Genomic DNA, 17,212 nt, shown 5'->3' on the forward strand with positions numbered 1-17,212 from the left:
CTTGCAAAATTCATCTTCAATGGGTTTAGCTCATAAAATGAACTGATGCACAATGATCTTTTAGGGACCTGGGGAAAATACTCTATTAAGTGCTGTTTTCTATCATCATTTCTTTGGGTCTTCTCTGCTCAGTTCAGCTTGCTCTTGCTAATCTAATGCAGTGGTGAGGTTCCTCAAATTAGCCCAACAACTTCACTTTTTGTTATGGTTGTTCTAAATTCAAAAGCCAGTCTCAATGAATATGCTTATTTTGGATAGATTCAGTAATCATTACCACTACATTCATCAAACGCAGGCATATCAAGGGCACTGAAGAGTATTAATTGCAACAGGTTATATCAGCAGCTGCCTATAGAATTATTCCTTTTCATTTTCTTTCTTGAACTAGTTGGCCTTGATACCTTCGATTAAATCACTTGAATAGTACTTTATTGGTATTTTTAATTTATGCCACTATTCTGCTAACATCCATTCATAAATGATCAGGGTGAATTTCCATCTGTGGGCATTTGAGAAAGACTTGTATATTCTTTACTGTTTGATCTTCAAAGAGCGAAGGTGCTTGTATATCATATTGCTAACGCTGGAATTTTGCCAGACTCACAAGAGTTTTCAGCACCGTTTACATGAAGAAGAGTTGGGAGTACTGAATAAATATACACCAAACTGGCTACAGTTTGTGAAGGAGGTCCATCGAGATTAAAATCATATAGGTCATATGTAAGTAAGTTGAACAGTCTTTTATTTTTGCACTTTCAAGTTGCTGATTACAGCCCCCTTATGTAACAAACTTTAATCCAGCTTGGTACAAACAGGATCCGAAAATGTGGAGCTCCTACTTGGTATACATATAGTGTTTTCCTGTCCTGAGCAACTACTGACCCGCTGGCCCTACTGCCAGAAAGAAATATTAGTTATATTCCTGCTTATAATAGCATTAAGTTAGAGGTCAAATTTAAGTAGTAGCATAAACTGCTTTACAGAAATCAAAGCCTTCATCTTTCAGAACTTTAAAAAAAAAAAGTTAAGTAATACCTTCTCAAAATCTGCTTTCTGTTTGATCACAGTGGAAGTTTGGGAATGTTGCTCCCCCACTGCAAATAATTTGAACACTGAAAGTACATATTTTTACATCTAGAGTGTTTGTCTACTGGTATGCCATGACAGTTAGCTAAGGATTCACCAGCAGCCTGGACACGGGCAAGAGCCATCTTGTAATTTAAGAAACTTTTTGATGTTGCCATTTAACTGACCTTTCTTGTGTTCTTAATGTCACACCAGTCAGTGAACTGAAGTGTAAAGTTCAGCAATTTCAAAACTGTTCTAACAGCATTATACATGCACTTCCTTCAACTTGGTTTTCTTGCTGTCGAGCATGACGAATTACAGAGCACTCTGAAGTTTACTGATGCAAAGCAGTCACTTAGATTCTCTTCCAGATTTAAATGAATCACGTTCTTCTCTTGATCGTGACAACACTTACATGAAATTATTAAATGATTATCCTTCTGGTTTCTCCGAAATAAAGGTGAAACTAATTCAGGAATACCCTTTGGTGTACTATGTTAAAGCCAATCAGCCTCTCCTGTCAGTTAGCAGGGAGAAAGCTTATTTTAAGACCTCCTATATAACTTTTACTATAATAACAGCTTACTCTTTGTCAGATTATGATATTTGGGGTTCAGCTCTGCATACAGGTACAGACTTGTAGAAGCAATCTTTATACATGCACCTTCTTGTCCAGACACAAATCACCATGATACAGAAATGATACAGTCATGCTAATGATCAGTACCACGTTACGCCAGGACTAGAAAATCTTGAGTGGAAATGTCACTGTTCTTCAGTAGTAGTTTCTTCTACAATATCATTTCTGAAAGATTTTTTTATTGATAATTCATTGATTCAGATATTTTAGTAGTTCCACAGCCTGAAAACCATTTTGTTTTTGTGCTTTTTCATTTCTTCTTCTTCAAAAGGTAGCTGTGATACAAGAAGAAACACGATCAGACACACTGGTCCACCAAGATCACAGAGCTTCATATTCATTCTCACTGAACTGCAAAAGGCTCCTGTCAAGAAGGTCAATTGAAGATGTATAAAAATCAACTGGTGAATGCCAAACTGGTACCAACAGGGCACATTTCCCTTGTTAAAATTAGGAAGAACTTATCTGTTTTTATACTTCTTATAATCCATGTAGGTGTTAATATCTTAATTTTGCAAAATACATTGAAAATCAAGCAGATATTTTTCAAAAAACTGTATTTAAAATAAAATAATTTCCTTAATAGTGAACTTTTCACCAGCTTTTGTGGAAGTATGCTGGATTCCTTGTATAATGAGGAAAAAAATGAGTGGGATCCAACCCATAGAACACAAAGAAATGCAACACTAAAAATACTAGAATAATAGTCATAGAACATCCCAAATTGGAAGGGACCCATAAGGATCACTGAGTCCAACTGTAAGCTACGATAAGGCCTTCCCTCAGCCTCCTCTCAGATGCACAAACCAACCAGGGGACCTCAGCTACCCCTCTTATGTTTTGCCCTCCAGACCATTGACCATGTTTGTAGCCCTGTGTCACAGTTCTTACATTGAAACAATCTAAAGAGTTCCAGTAAGGAATATAAAGTCAGAAACTTTCCATTTACTTCTCAATTCTTTTGCAGCATTTTCAAAAAGGTTGAAATGAGAAACAGTGAAATCATTGCCTTAAGTTTCCATCATGAAGTCATCATAGTTAACATTTTCATTCATACTTATATATATAAATATATATATATATAAATATATATATATTTATATATTTATATATATTATATATATATATTTATACACACACACACATATATATATATATATACACACCCAGATACTGGGACTTGAATTTGAGTTCAGTTGGACTAGGGAAGACAGGGAACAGGGTTGACTCCCTCCCAAAAGCATTAGTTGGGCATTTTGTTATGGTTAAGGAACTTATGTTCTACAGAAGTTACAGTACGGTAAAACCGTATTGCCAGCACATTAATGCTCTGATTCTTAAGTGTAAGAATCTTAGTATTTCATCTCTGTCCTCTAAATAATAATAATAAAAAAATTAAAATCCATGAAAACATTACCGTTTTAAGAGGAGTCAGTAAGATGGTGCTCAGTGATTGGGAAGAGTCCTGAGGAAAAAAAATAATAATAATAAAGACCATGGCTACGTAATTAAACACTCTTATCAGGATGGATATCCACACAGGAACTGAGTTAAAATTGCACAGGCAACCTTAATTATGATTTTTCCTGACTTTGCAATCTTAATCATGTTCTTTTAATCTACTTCTGTATTAGTAATTTTAATGTCATCTGGCAGTGGCACTATGAAAAACACAAAGTTACAATAATGAACTTGACCTCAGCAGAAAAAAAGAAACATACAACAACTTCTTTAGGACACTTGAGGTTTTTTTTTCTTTTCATAGCTGCGCATCTAAGTGAAGCAACTCTGATTACACAATTTAAAATCCATCTTGAAGTTATAATAATAAATAAATAAATTCTGCTTTTTCCATTCTCAGATCTCAGTTATGAATACAGGTTTTTAATGAGAAGCACCAAAAACATACAAATTAAAAATAAAATAAACTTTAGTGAAACAAAAATGTAGTTTAATTCCTCAAAGATTTTATTTTCTGAACCTGAATTGAACTGTTTGCCAATCATAGCTGCTCTTTTGGCACAGCATAGTCTTAATCCTGATTGAAAGTCCTACCTACATGTTAAATGATCTCCACGTCATTCCTGTCCTAGATATTAAATGGTATTTCCAAACCTTGTGATCCTGAGTTCAGTCAGCAAGAATACCAGTGAAGGGGCAGTAACCATGTTTCCTGGATAGAACAAATCTTCCCACTTTATTTCTTGTGAGAATCTGTGTGTGATGGGCCCATGCAAACAGCCTGCAAATGGAGAGCCTGTTGTGGCAACTTGAGCGTGGAAGCAGAAAACGTGGAGATTTGCAAGGGAGTGTCTGAAAAGGAATAAAAGAAAACACATGAACACATGAAGAACACAGAAAGCAAAGATGGCTCACGTTTCCTGGAAGAGGAAACTGCGCATTTTGTTTCCTGCCCTGCTCAGGAAACTGTATTCTTTGCAAACAGGACTGAACAGACATAGATAACTTCGTACTATCAACGCAGCCTTTAATGGGAAGTGGCCAAGGCAATGGTACTGCAGCGTGATCTCACATCTAGGAAAAATATATGAATTTATGTCTGGCAATTATTTCCTTGTTTTGGTATTACGTATATGTGAGCTGGAGTTTGATGGACTGGGAAATCTGCGATTGGTTTTAGGATGGAAAACAGCTTCTCCAGGAAGGTCGTTAATAGCAAAGGGCACATTTCTTTCCTGGTATCAGTTATCTGCTACTGGTGGGCCTATAAACCGCTCTAGAGATTAATTGAGCTTAGGTAAAAGGCAGATATTTTTTAACAAAATATATCACCTTGTATCAGGGAATCCATTCTCAGGCATTATCTGAACCATACTGGAAGGTTTCCAAAAGCTTCAATGAACAATGGGTGAGTTCCTCAGTGTTTGATACTAGCAGAAACAAAGTGCAGGACATTCCCAGCGTGGTCCTCAGCTGCAAATTTCTCCCAAGTCCTTTCCCTAGTACCATTCTGATCATGTGCAAAATGCACATGTCCCCTCTGGCTACCCCCTTAATTTGGGCATAAAGCTGCTGAGGAGAGGGATGGAAATCTATTTCACGTTGAATGGATGACTTTATAGAGGAATAAATTATTCAAATTAATTAAGCGTTGTATTTTGTTATTTTCCCCCCATTTGTGAGTTAACCAGGAGTAGCTTGCAATCTTCATGATTTCATATAAATCACAAACGTATTCATTATTCACTAAGCAATTTCTATAAATCAGCCCTGAGCCTATACAGTTTGATTCTGAGGTTGTTTACTTCTTTTTTAACTTCTCATTGGTTACAAATATCAAGTTTTGGTTTTTTTTTGCCTGTTGCCTGTATGCTTAAACTTAATGGAACAACTTTATATTTGTAAGAGATGAAAATAAGATTTTCATAAATACTTACATGTATTTAACATTTGGTCTTACCATGAAAAATTCTGCCAGCAGAGCCATTCACAACAGCACTTTCCAGAAAGATGTCCAAAGTAAACGGTGGTGGAGGGAAGGGCATAAAATATTTACCTGCATTCAAAACTTAGAATTATTTTTATGCTATTCACCCTTATGCTCTTATTTGTAAGGGGAGGGAGTACCACTGCATCAGTTCTGCTAAGTTTGGAGACAACATAAAGTCAACAACAATTAAATGATTAAAGTAATGATTTCAGCAAGGGCATATATTCATGTTATAAAATGAATCTTCTGTTTTAATCAATGTGAAAGGGACATGTGCATGAATCAGCAGCAGGGCCTACATCCAGCTTGTGGGCTGCTTTCATTGAAAAGATGTAGAAATGAAGGCAGAGTGACTAGACGCTGCTATTATAAAATTATCTCCTCCTTTATGAACAACTCATATACCAAAGCCTGCATACTCACCAGCTGTACCAGAATTAAAGGCATAAGCCTGAATCTCTCCACAGCCCAGCTAAGAGCTATCAGCACAGCTTTAAGGAACCCCAAAAGCTAACAAGTCAGGGCAAGCTGGGTCATATAGAGAACATGCACACAATCAGAGCATGGAGTGTTTTAGGATGCAGACTTGGCAGAGTTCAAAAAGAAAGCCCCTCTGCCGTGCTTTAGTACTATACATTAGTGGGGTGGAACATGTTTTCTGGGTCAAATTCCTTCAGATGATATATCTGAACTCTTTTAGCACAATTTCCATAGTTAAATGAACTGCTGGATATTATTTATGATTTTGTTTCTACAAACAATCTGCTATTTTGATATTTTGTTAGATGTGGTCATTCTCAGCATCTCCTATAATGTATTACCATATTTTTGCTGGTGACACCAAGCCTTCCTGTCTCACTTGTGCTTTCACAGACTCTGTTTTTAGACAGCTTATTACACGGCATTATGAATCACATCGTTCTTCCCATTGCTTAACTTGATTCTGTATCAGCAAGATTAAACAGCTGTATGAACATCTCATCTTTTAAAGCCATTTATTGTCTTTATTTATTCCTATTTGATTTATGTACTGTAATTACTCCACCTGAGTACTTTGCAGCAGGCTGCCTACCTACTTTCAGTGAAACTTCAAACAGATCTTCGCCGCCAGTCTGTTCCTGTGGCACACGACACTGAGGTATACTTTAAAGACTTTCAATTTTCATGGCTTTCCAACTCACAAATTAAACATTCGCCCAAATCCTTATATCACATAGCCATACTTGCTCATTACCTAACGATCTGCATTAAACTGCATTTCTTATATGAAATAAAAACATGTTATTCCAGCACTGTGGTTACCGTCTCCTAGCAACAGAACTTCTTAATAAGGCACTTGTTATTTGCTGGGGTCTGTGTCATGAATACTTTAGAAAGCTTTAATTTTCTGTATAGGTTCCCTAAATTAATCAATCCTTTTCATTATAAGCTTGATGACCTATGAAAACGGTTTATTATTAACATAATACCACAATAACTCAATCTCCAACATACGATATCTTTAAATCTCTTTGTACTAATGTTTCACTTCAACATCGCATTTAAATTAAATGGAAGAAAGTTCCTTTCTCACATAACCAGAATTTTCTGTCTAGACAGTTTTATGCCCACGAGAGCAGGTTCTCATAAGCATATTTGTAAATTACTACAGTAGATCACAAATAAATATATCACAATAAAAGAGTTACATGTTGTATAAGTTCTTTTCTAATAAGAACAATGAACTTTTTGGCTATGTTCAATACATAAAAAAGTGGATTTTTAAAGAAAGCACAAATCCGAGTAAATAATGGGGAAGGCCCTATTGAGAATACTAATCAATTTCTTTTAAATTCACCAGGTTCCTTAGACTTGCCATTATCTAAGTAATAAAACACAATATAGCTGATATCTGATAGGTAATTTATTTCTTGTAAACTAGTTCATTTCTTGTCTATTTTACAAAATTACATATTCACAGAGTAATGCTTGAAATCACACAGAATCAAGGGAAGATTTGCTTCTATAGACAAATCATTCATTTATAAGAAATTTGTTTGGAAAAACAACACAAGCATTTCCTACTTCCACAGTTTTGAAACAGGTCAAAGCGTTCTAATGTTTGTATTGTTGGTGACAACATATTACAAGAGTAGTTTGCAGAAAATTTAAGATGAATTTCAAAGATATATTTTGTTCATGTACACAATTGCAATGCCAGTTTGCAAGCCATCATTAATACACCATAAATGAAGACTTAAAGTATGTCACCAGAGATGGACGTAAGAAATAACGTGCTGAAAGAGACACCTGAAGAGAAAGAAGTGAACTAGAGGCCAGTCCAAACTGCAGGTGTGAGACTAAGTTATTGAAGCATTCATGTCAAGATCATGTTCACTGAGTATCTGTGCTGACGAGCAAGACACTTTTTCTACCTTCCAAAAGTAGAACAGAAAAGGTGAGAAAGAGCCATTTACCTGTCAGTAAGCCTCAGTTGTTGGTACTTTGGATGACCTACCAACCTGCAATTGACTAATCTGGGAAGAATTTCCAGTTATTGAAAATGAATATTTGGAAAGTCGTATCATACATGCCTCTTTTCCCTCAAAAAGAAGTAATGAGCTAAATCTGTAAGGCAGGCTACATTAGTGAGCTAAAATGTTGATACCAAACGGTACATTTTGATTGGTTAAGTAATGGGAAGTCTCTTCTGGAACCTCTATCATGCTTCAGTTGTCCCTGTCTTTGTAAAACATTCTTTCTTTGCAAGAATAAACATGGTCAGGTAATGAAGAAGGTTTTTCATTCAAGAGAGAAATAATGGTTCAAATACTATTATGTAAGCCACTCTCAACATAAATACAATCATAGCAAACCTCTGAAAGCACATGGCTAGAAGAACTATAGTTATTTCACATAGAGAATAAAGATAAAGTATGAGAAATATTACTGAAGCCCAATGGAATGGATCATAATACTAGAATACTGAAACAAGTTTATCTCAGGGCCTGTATTATCTTTTCAGCAGATAAATCAGAACGTGTGAAGTCTGATTCACAAATTCCAAGACAGGATAACTGCAGGACATACACTTGCAAAAATAGCAAGTAGGCAAAATTTTCAATTAATGGATGTCAGCAAAGTGTAACAGGTTCAACAAATTTACTTCAACAATCTAGAAAATGTTAAACATTTATAGCTTTTAAAAACTATAGCTTTTAAAAGTACACAATAACTGATTACTGAGCATGCACAGCAATCAACAGAGATGTGACTTGATAATGACCTTAAAGACCAAAGAAGAATTAATCACTAACTTTAAACTGAAATGGATACCTTGAAAAGAGATATTGCATTTCATCTACTTTGTTTGCACAATATATGGTGCAATGAACAACATTAAATATAACAAGAACTTTTCAAAGTGCCAGTTTCTGAAAAGTTTACGCAACTATCACAACCATGTTTTAGAATTAAATTAGAGAAGTATTAGTGAAAACTGGTAGCAATTACTAGCTGTCCCCAAATGGATAATGAAATAAGATCCTGACAGCAAAACATAGATAATTTCTAGCTGATTACGGAAATGTAAATTTGGATCCATAGTTGAGAGTTTCTAAAAGTACATCTATGTAAAAAATAAGAATCCAGTGTCTGAGTAACCTGATATGGCTCCTAAAATACCTAAATACACTGGACAACAACACACACCATCAGCAAAGAGACAGATGCTAAGGAATAAAACAATTTTTGCCAACAAGTTTCATGTAAATGGGTCTTGTAATACAAACTATTAATGGTATTGAGAGTATATGATGTTTAGATGTTAAAAAAAAAAAAAAAAGCTTTTGTTGATGGAGAACTTGGATTTTGTAACCTTACAATTTAAAAAGATGAAATGATTAGGAAAGCGTTAATGAACTGAGCAGCTAATTGTTGAGGTACTTCAAAGATCATTTTTGGTCTAAATCTCGTCAATATTTTTAACTGATTATCTGGAGATATTCCTGATGGTTGAGAATGGAAAATCTTCAGTACCTAAGCGTTTCAATCGAGAGATTCATGGAACACTGAGAAACGAGGGAGCTGGTTACTGCCACAAATAGTCTGAATCACTTGGCTAAATGATCACACGACAAATATTCTTAATAGATCCTAAAACGCCAAAAATATCTCTGTGAAGAATCAACGAAAGTTGCACTCACAGGACAGTATTTTATCAATGGTCTTACTGAGCAGAAGACAGAGAGAGGATCTGGATTTACAGGTATGTAGGTTTTTTTGCTGTTGTTTTAAAAATGAGCATTCTGTGAGGAATTTAGTTTTAGACAGATAAAGACAAAACAACATTCAGTGACTTAAATCTGAAGGGAGATTAATGTAACTCAACCGTTTCTGCTTAACAACGCAGTTGCATGAGTGTGGTGGTTTTACTGTGACAGGTAACTAGACTCCACACCGCTCTCTCACTCCCCCTCCTCAAAGAACAGGAGAACATAAAACAGAAATGGGCTGGAGGATTAAGGACAGGAAGATTGTTCACCAATTACTGTCATGGACAAAACACATTAAGCACAGGGAGATTAATGTACTTTTTTTTACCTGCGGCGACTCTCCATGGGCTGGACCTCCTTCAGGCATCATCCACCGCTGCACTGCAGGTTCCTCCATGGCTGCACATGGAAATCTACTCTGCATGGTGGCTGCGAGCTGCAGGAGAGCCTGCTCCTCCACGGGCCTCTGCTAAGCTGCAGGGAGCTTCTGCTCCACATCTGGAGAACCTCCTGCCCTACTCCTGCACTGACCTTCATGGCTGCAGGGATGTTTCTCACCATATGCCCTCCTTCCCAGCTGCCGTTGTGCAGCAATTTTTCCCTTCCTCAGAACTGCTCTCATAGCATATCCAGCATTGCTCACAGCTCAGCTCTAGTAGCAGCAGATCCCCTTCAGGGATGGGATGGGACAGTCAGTATTGGTCTCTGCTCACCCATTAAAGTCTCCTGGTACTCAGTACCAAAACCTTACTACAAAAACCCAATACAATAAGCTTCCAATTTTCTTGAAACTGTTGACACAGGATAGTATGCTTACTAGTATGCCTCTTTCTTTTGTTGTTTTTTTTGTTTTGTTTTGTTTCCTGTCCTCTGGAGGAGAGGGAGGCAGGGCAGAGGGAAAGGATAGATTCTCTCACTTGAATGCCTGGAGCTCTTCAGCTGTAATGTCAGTTCTGCCCAAACTCCTCATCCAGTGGCACAAGCCACTGGCACACTGGCAAGACTACAGTGTGAGACAAAAGTTCAGAGCAATTCAGACATGACCGCAAAGAAGCTAAGTGCCATAAGGAGGATGGTGCAGCAAGGAGATGGTGGAAAACATATGGTGGCCAACATATGGTGACCAAGCACAAAAGCTCACCACAAAAGTAAAAGCTCTCAGTGTATTCAATCCAGATGTATAAGATAAAAAGTGTTTAGGAAACTGTGTGCTTAAAATATCACATCTGCTATATTTTCTAGAGAATGGCAAGGATGAAAAATAATCATCTTATGTATGCCAGCATCAACACTTCGTACAATGAAACTTGAAAACCAGAAAAGAAACTCAACCATGATGAGAGACTGGGGAAACTGGCCTCTTAAGTATTTATGACAAATTCACACTTCATGCTATGGCATAGAACCATGGAATGGCTTAGGTTGGAAGGGACCTCAAGGACCATCAAAAGTTCCAATCGCTCTGCCAAAGGCAGGGTTGCTAACTGCTAGATCAAGTACTAGGTCAGGTTGCCATGGGTCCCATCCAACCTGGTCTTCAACACCTCCAGGCCAAGTCTAATTATTTACCAACCTCTGAACACTGTCAACAGCTTTGAGATCTTCAAATGAGAAAGACATGGAAGCCACACAGCATAACTACAAAACGCACCAGTATAAATACTGGTAAGTATGTCTACAATGTGCACAGATCAGAGTGGATGACTATTTGAGCAAATAGGTAGCCATAATCATCTATTTGTTCTGAGCAGCACAATATCACACAGGTAAATCAACCTAGGGCCAGAAGTGTCCAAGCGGTACTTCACTAGAGCTAATAAATCTATAGCAAAGATCACTCACCTATGTGCAGAACTTATTTCCCTTCCATTTCTGGTAATAACCCAGATGTGATTAGACGAGGCATCTCTGTACTGTGAGATATTTATTGGCTTGATCAAGAGGCGCTATACTATACAGCATTCTGCTGTGAAGTAGAAGGATGTGGTTCCAGTCCTCAACTTAAAACTCAAGTCTGTTTCTCTCTACTTTTGCACACACTGCAAAACAAACAGACAAAAAAAAAAAAAAGCAATCTGTGTTACACCTGTGTAACTAACACAAGTAACTGGACAACAGCACGTACACACAGATGGAAACAATCATCATTAACAGCTCGATACATTCCCTTCTTAAATTTATGCTAACATTTGATTTCATTCCCATATTTGAACATTTCTTCATCTGCTTCAAACAAACATAAGACATCCCAAGTTAAGATGGACCCCCAAGAATCACAGAGTCTAACTCCTGGCTCCACACATCACCACCGAAAATCCAGCTCTGTGTCTGAGAGCACTGTCCAAACGTTCCTTGGACTCCAGCACTTAGGGCCATGCATACTGCCCAGGGCAGCCCATTCCATACCCACTGCCCTCTGGCGCAGAACCTTTTCCTATCCCCCACTTACCTCTCTCCTAGCACAGCTCCAGGATGTCAAGGTACACTGCTGGCTTACGTTCAACTTGTTGCCAGCTAGAATCCCCAGATCCCTTTATGTGGGGCTGCTGTCCAGCCTTTCATTCCCCATCTTGTCATATATACAAGGTTGCCCTTTCCAAGGTCCAGAATCGCTCACTCAGATGCAAGAACTCACTGATAAGAGAACTTAGCGAAAACCTGGATCTGCTAATAATTAGTTCATTAAAAATAAGCAAAATTGTGAAATAGGCACATTATACCACATATTTTTCTATACTGGATGAGAACCAGTAAAGAAATATTCATGCCATTGAAGGCAGTGGAATTTTTTTTCATTGACAGCAGTGGGACCAAGGTTTAATTCCAAATGTCTATTTCTCATGTGGACATAGTATGATCTATCACATCTTTAATTTCTCACATTTAAGACTTTGAGATTAGTTGTTGAGGAAGACACTCAATTGAGGGAAAACTGTTACTTAGCAACCTTAATCATTTTAAAACAAAGCTTTAGCTTGCCTTTTTTTTTTTTTCCTTCCAGTGAGGAAATAATAGATCTCTGTCCCTAAGTGTTTCTAACCAAATTAACAGAGTGAACATCTAGACTGAACATCAATGGAAGGCCGTAAGCAAGCTGTCTTTCGAAGCAGCATCCTTTCATAGCTCAACCCTTTCCTGCTTTTTGCATTACTGTCAAAGAAAAACCTCAGCTTTTAAAGAAGAAATAAATTCCTCCAGACACACTAGCTTCTGGCTGATGTAGAGAAGCCAGTACCACAGGCATGAAACAAAAATGATGCTTTTGTAAACAAACAGAAATAAACACCTGCTGGTTTTCATTCTCTGCAATAAAAGTGCTCAAGAAAAATGCAGAAATGTGATGGAATTCACCCTCAAAATCAAATAACAGATCCAAATTAGTTTCTTACTATACCATCTAAGACTCTGGCTTGAACAGACCCCACAAAGCTCCCAATTACACTCAAGCTAAGCTGTCCCCAATCACACACTCTGAAAGATTTTGGTGCTCCTAATTATTGTAAGTAACATGCTGAGCTACCCAAAGGTTTCAAGAAAAGGACAAGGCAACAACATATGGCCTAAGCAGATTGTTCATGTCTTTCCCTAAACAAGACACAGTTTCACCTTAGACTGACCTTGCAATTACAGGCTACTGGGAGTAGTTATGCACTTGAAAACAGTCAGTACAACAAATGACGGGCACAGGAAAAGCCTCAGAAAATACTGAACGCAGAGGGCTCTCAATAAGCAAGCTATGTATTCTGGCCACATTGAGCCAATTCTCCTCTGATGAAGCAGGCTGCTACCTGAATCTTAAAAATGAAACATGCAAGTCAAATAACCCTTCCTATCACTTCCTATGCATCTGAAACAATGATAAGAGCTTCTCCAGAGGTGCACTTATAGCAATTTGTGGCGAAGGTTCTGAAAAAAACCATCTCCAAAATAATAAATTTTAGTAACTGCAAAGTAAGCAAAGTGGATTAATGTGCCTGCCTCCTCCAGCAGAAAGAATGGAATCTGAATAGTTTTTTTCTGAGCAGGTTTTAAGCAGCTAGGGAAAATTTGCATTGCCACCTGAAATAATTCATGCCTATAGGACTCAGTTCAGTAATATTAATAACATTTAAGCCCAGAGTCTGTACTCATTATAGTTGAGGAAACAATGAAATTTCAGCAGTAATCCACCAAGTTCTCCCTAACTGTTCTGCACCTACTCTTATGTATGAGGGGCAAGAATCATTTGCCATATTGTTGACAAATGCACAGATCTTAGAAACCTGCTAACGTTAGATTAAAATATATTTTGGCTTTTTTAATTACCCAGAAATACAAAAGCTTAAGAACATGTTTGTATCACTCTTATGTGTCACAAGCTACAGTTGACATATCATTTCTTTTAAACACCTGTACATTTGCATACACGCACTTGATCTGAACAGAAGATAAACATAAATATTTATTTGCAAATAGTTCAAAATCCACAGTGTCTTTGTAATTTACTAAAGGAATTACATATACACTGACTAGACTAGTCCTATAGACTACAACTAGTGACAAGCATTACAGATAATTGGCATTTCTTGTTAGGGAAACCCTAATACGTTGATTTTTTTTCCCTTTAAATTAGTACTGGCTTTGTATCAAGCATGGATCTCAACTTGTTGATATCCTTCTAGGATGGAAGCGGTAGATCAACAGATAACAACAGCAAGAGAAACAGACATCAAGTTTACTCATTAAAAGAAAAAACACTCTAGAGATGAGGAGAGCTAAAATATGTTTTCCTCTGTATTATTCTTGTGTTTGATTGTTAAAGGGCTCTTCTCCAAGTAACACAGTAACAGTCACTGACTCTTCTTCCTCCACAATCTCACGTGATACTTTTCTCACTGGAGCTCTTAGCAGGCTACTCTCAATGCCTTGCTGCTCTGAGAAAGTATTTTTAGACAAGTTGAGTGCTGTATACCTAAAAATTAGACTTGGAGAGGGGAAAAAAATCCCTTAAATTTAACAGGCTGCATGAAACACCTCTATGCCGGAGTCATAGCTGGATTTCAGGGAAGTGAAGGTATTTATTTATTGCATTTTTAAAGGTATAATGTGTGCTAGATGATGTACTCATGGGGAGACTACTGATTTAAAAAATGCCACTCAGTTGCCACCTCCATCAGATCAGGTCAAGAATGTAGGAGATTTTATCTCAATAAGCTAGGAAAGAGGTCACACCATGTGGGGAAGCAAGCCCTGGAGAAAGACTGTTACACAACTGCTGCTGCTGCTAGCAGTCAGGGCCATTAGCCAGGGTGTGCTTGCATCTGTAAGGCTGAAAAACAAGGAGATAAAATTCCATCACTGACACAGCACCCTGATTTTACTTTCATGAGTTGCTCAATTTAAAAACAGCAAGTGTCTGGATTCTTACATCCTAAAATTAAAATTACATCAATTCAACTTTGAGGACTCAGAGCTGTCGCAGCCAAAGAAGAGAAAGGAGCCCCCAGGAGGACTCCCAACAGTTACTTGTTCATTCTAAATGCGAATGCTAAATCTTATTGATCTTCTGATCACTACAAATTATTGGTAAGCTATGCATTAAAACAGACTGCTGTAAATTGGAGTTGACAGTATTATCACTGAAAGAAATGCATGAGCTCTGTGTTTGCCAAAGTGTGACCTGCTGGTCTAGTGGTGCAGCACTGTGGCACTGCAAGAATTGCTATTTCTCATCCAACTGCTCTTCTCAAGCAAATTATTTCATTCACGAAGAATTAACTTTTCTTAAGAGCATTTCTTCAAACTAGGCATGCATTACCACTTAGCAAAAAAAAAGAAAAGAAAAACAAAACACAAAGGATATTAGAACACCAGTTCAGTTTCACTTGTTCCCCAAACTCAGGTGCAACCACGCAAGAATCTACCGCATCACGGCACCTTTCCAAACAGCTTCATTGAGTTAAATCAATCTCAACAGATATTATGACACTAGTACACATGCAGGCAGGTCCCAGGAATCAAACTTAGGTGGTAGGACACTGGAAGAACCCTACCATGCTATACTTTGTTGACTGGAACAAAGGCCTTCTATTGTTTTTCTCTTATTTATTTCCATGGACACTATAACACATACAAAGACCACAATAACACTATTTGATATAGTAACTTTTCAGCCACTAAACATTATTTTTCAATATAATAACCACCATGAACTACGCATTTTTGACATCCAGCCCTCATTTCATACTTGTAAAAATATGCTCCAGTGGAGGTGACCTACTGTTGCCCCTGCTGAAATGTACCACCTACTGCCCCACTGTGCTTAAACGTCAATGGGTGCAACTTTTTCACATGGAGGAATTTTCAGCTCCACACCTTTGCTTAACATGCATTTCCACGTCAGATACCATTGTTAGACAGCCGCTCCGCTGCCATTGTCGTGCAGCAATGAAACAGAATATTGATGGGAAGGTTCAATCCCTACTGAAATACCACCAATGCCCGCCTCTGACACTGTGAGCCAACATCATAAAATAGCAGGCATTACTTTTGTAGAAGCCCTTGCATCTTAAAACAGTTTGCTTAAGAGAATTTCCTTTGGCTTTTCAAATTTAACCTCAAGAGAGAGATAGAGCTGAACTGGAAAATGTTGCCATTGGATTGCAGATAAGAGATAGATCTTCAGAATCCAACAATCAGTAGTGCAACTCCTAGTTACTTTAGGTTCCTGTGCCACAAAATGGAGACGAAGATCTTGTGGGCATGCTTCCCTTCTTCCTGAAGAGCAACCTAAGCAGAGCCTGTGGGCAGATGTTCCAAAAGGCACTCAGTGGCAGCCCTACCACCATGTAGAAAAACTGCTTAGCTCTATGGGCTACAAACAGAGCAAACAGAGTACAACTCTCAGATACAAAGTGTCTGTTGCTTTGATTTAAAGTTCAACTGGTTTAAATAATCTATTTCCCGTTAGGTCCAATAGGTCATAACTAAAGGAAAAGATGAAAAATGGGACAAGAATAAAAACTAACTCTCCTGGACGCATGCTATTGGCTGCCCAAGTTAGGAGGGAAAGGGCTTTCTGATGGTTGTAAGCCCATTATTTTGGCTCTCAGATCACTTTATAGCCTCATGTACCACAATTTCATCAGTACATGGCTATACACACACACACACACATATATATATATATATATATATATAAAATTTGTTTGCCTCTCAACTCATGGCAAGTAGTGATGAAAAACCATTTCCTTGTATGTTTTCATAGGACCCACTCAAGTACAGCAACAGCTCCTTAACTTCTGATCATCTGCTCTCCTTCCAGTAACATCTTGTTTTGAAGCAGGGAGATAAAAACTGCATATAGCATTCCAGATACAATGAGCCCCAGGTTTATACAGCGGATTGATACGGTTTTCATTTCTTAATATTTCATTCACCTTTTAAACCCATTCTGAGCCATTAGCTGAAGTTTCCAGAGGAAAAATAGTAGATATAAAGCCTAAAATTCCCTTTTGTTTTACTTTCTTCTTTTCCACAGACACCTTTATTTCCAGAAAGCAGAACATAAAAGAAAAAAAAAAGTTCAGAAATTCACTATTTGAATAATCAGCCCCACAGGTTGGAAAAGAAATAATTCTGATAATTTCATCAAAGTAAGGAACAATTTATAGTGAAAAGACAACACATTGATACAGCACTATTGTATAGTAAAACAAGAATTCAACGCTCATTTTCCTGAGGAAAAAACAAAGGCAAGTAACCTAGCCTACCATTCATGACGGAGAAGACTAAGATGCCAGGCACAGGTGATGCCTGGTT

General features: G+C 37.6%; 1 long non-coding RNA gene across 3 annotated transcripts; it reads right to left on the bottom strand.

The window, feature by feature from the left end:
* Positions 1 to 725: 725 nt before the first annotated feature.
* LOC107312178 lies at positions 726 to 16,532 on the bottom strand. 3 transcript variants are annotated; one of them, XR_001554420.2, is made up of 4 exons: positions 11,255 to 16,532; positions 5,130 to 5,225; positions 3,126 to 4,021; positions 726 to 2,072 (listed from the first exon to the last, which is right to left on the bottom strand). It is a non-coding gene; the product is annotated as an uncharacterized LOC107312178 (long non-coding RNA). The 3 variants fall into 3 exon arrangements; XR_004306696.1 differs by having other exon boundaries at positions 3,126 to 3,173; positions 3,824 to 4,021; positions 5,130 to 16,532; XR_004306695.1 differs by having other exon boundaries at positions 5,130 to 16,532.
* Between the last annotated feature and the right edge of the window lie 680 nt (positions 16,533 to 17,212).

Source organism: Coturnix japonica, chromosome 3 (assembly GCF_001577835.2).
Source record: "Coturnix japonica isolate 7356 chromosome 3, Coturnix japonica 2.1, whole genome shotgun sequence".
NCBI lineage: Eukaryota > Metazoa > Chordata > Aves > Galliformes > Phasianidae > Coturnix > Coturnix japonica.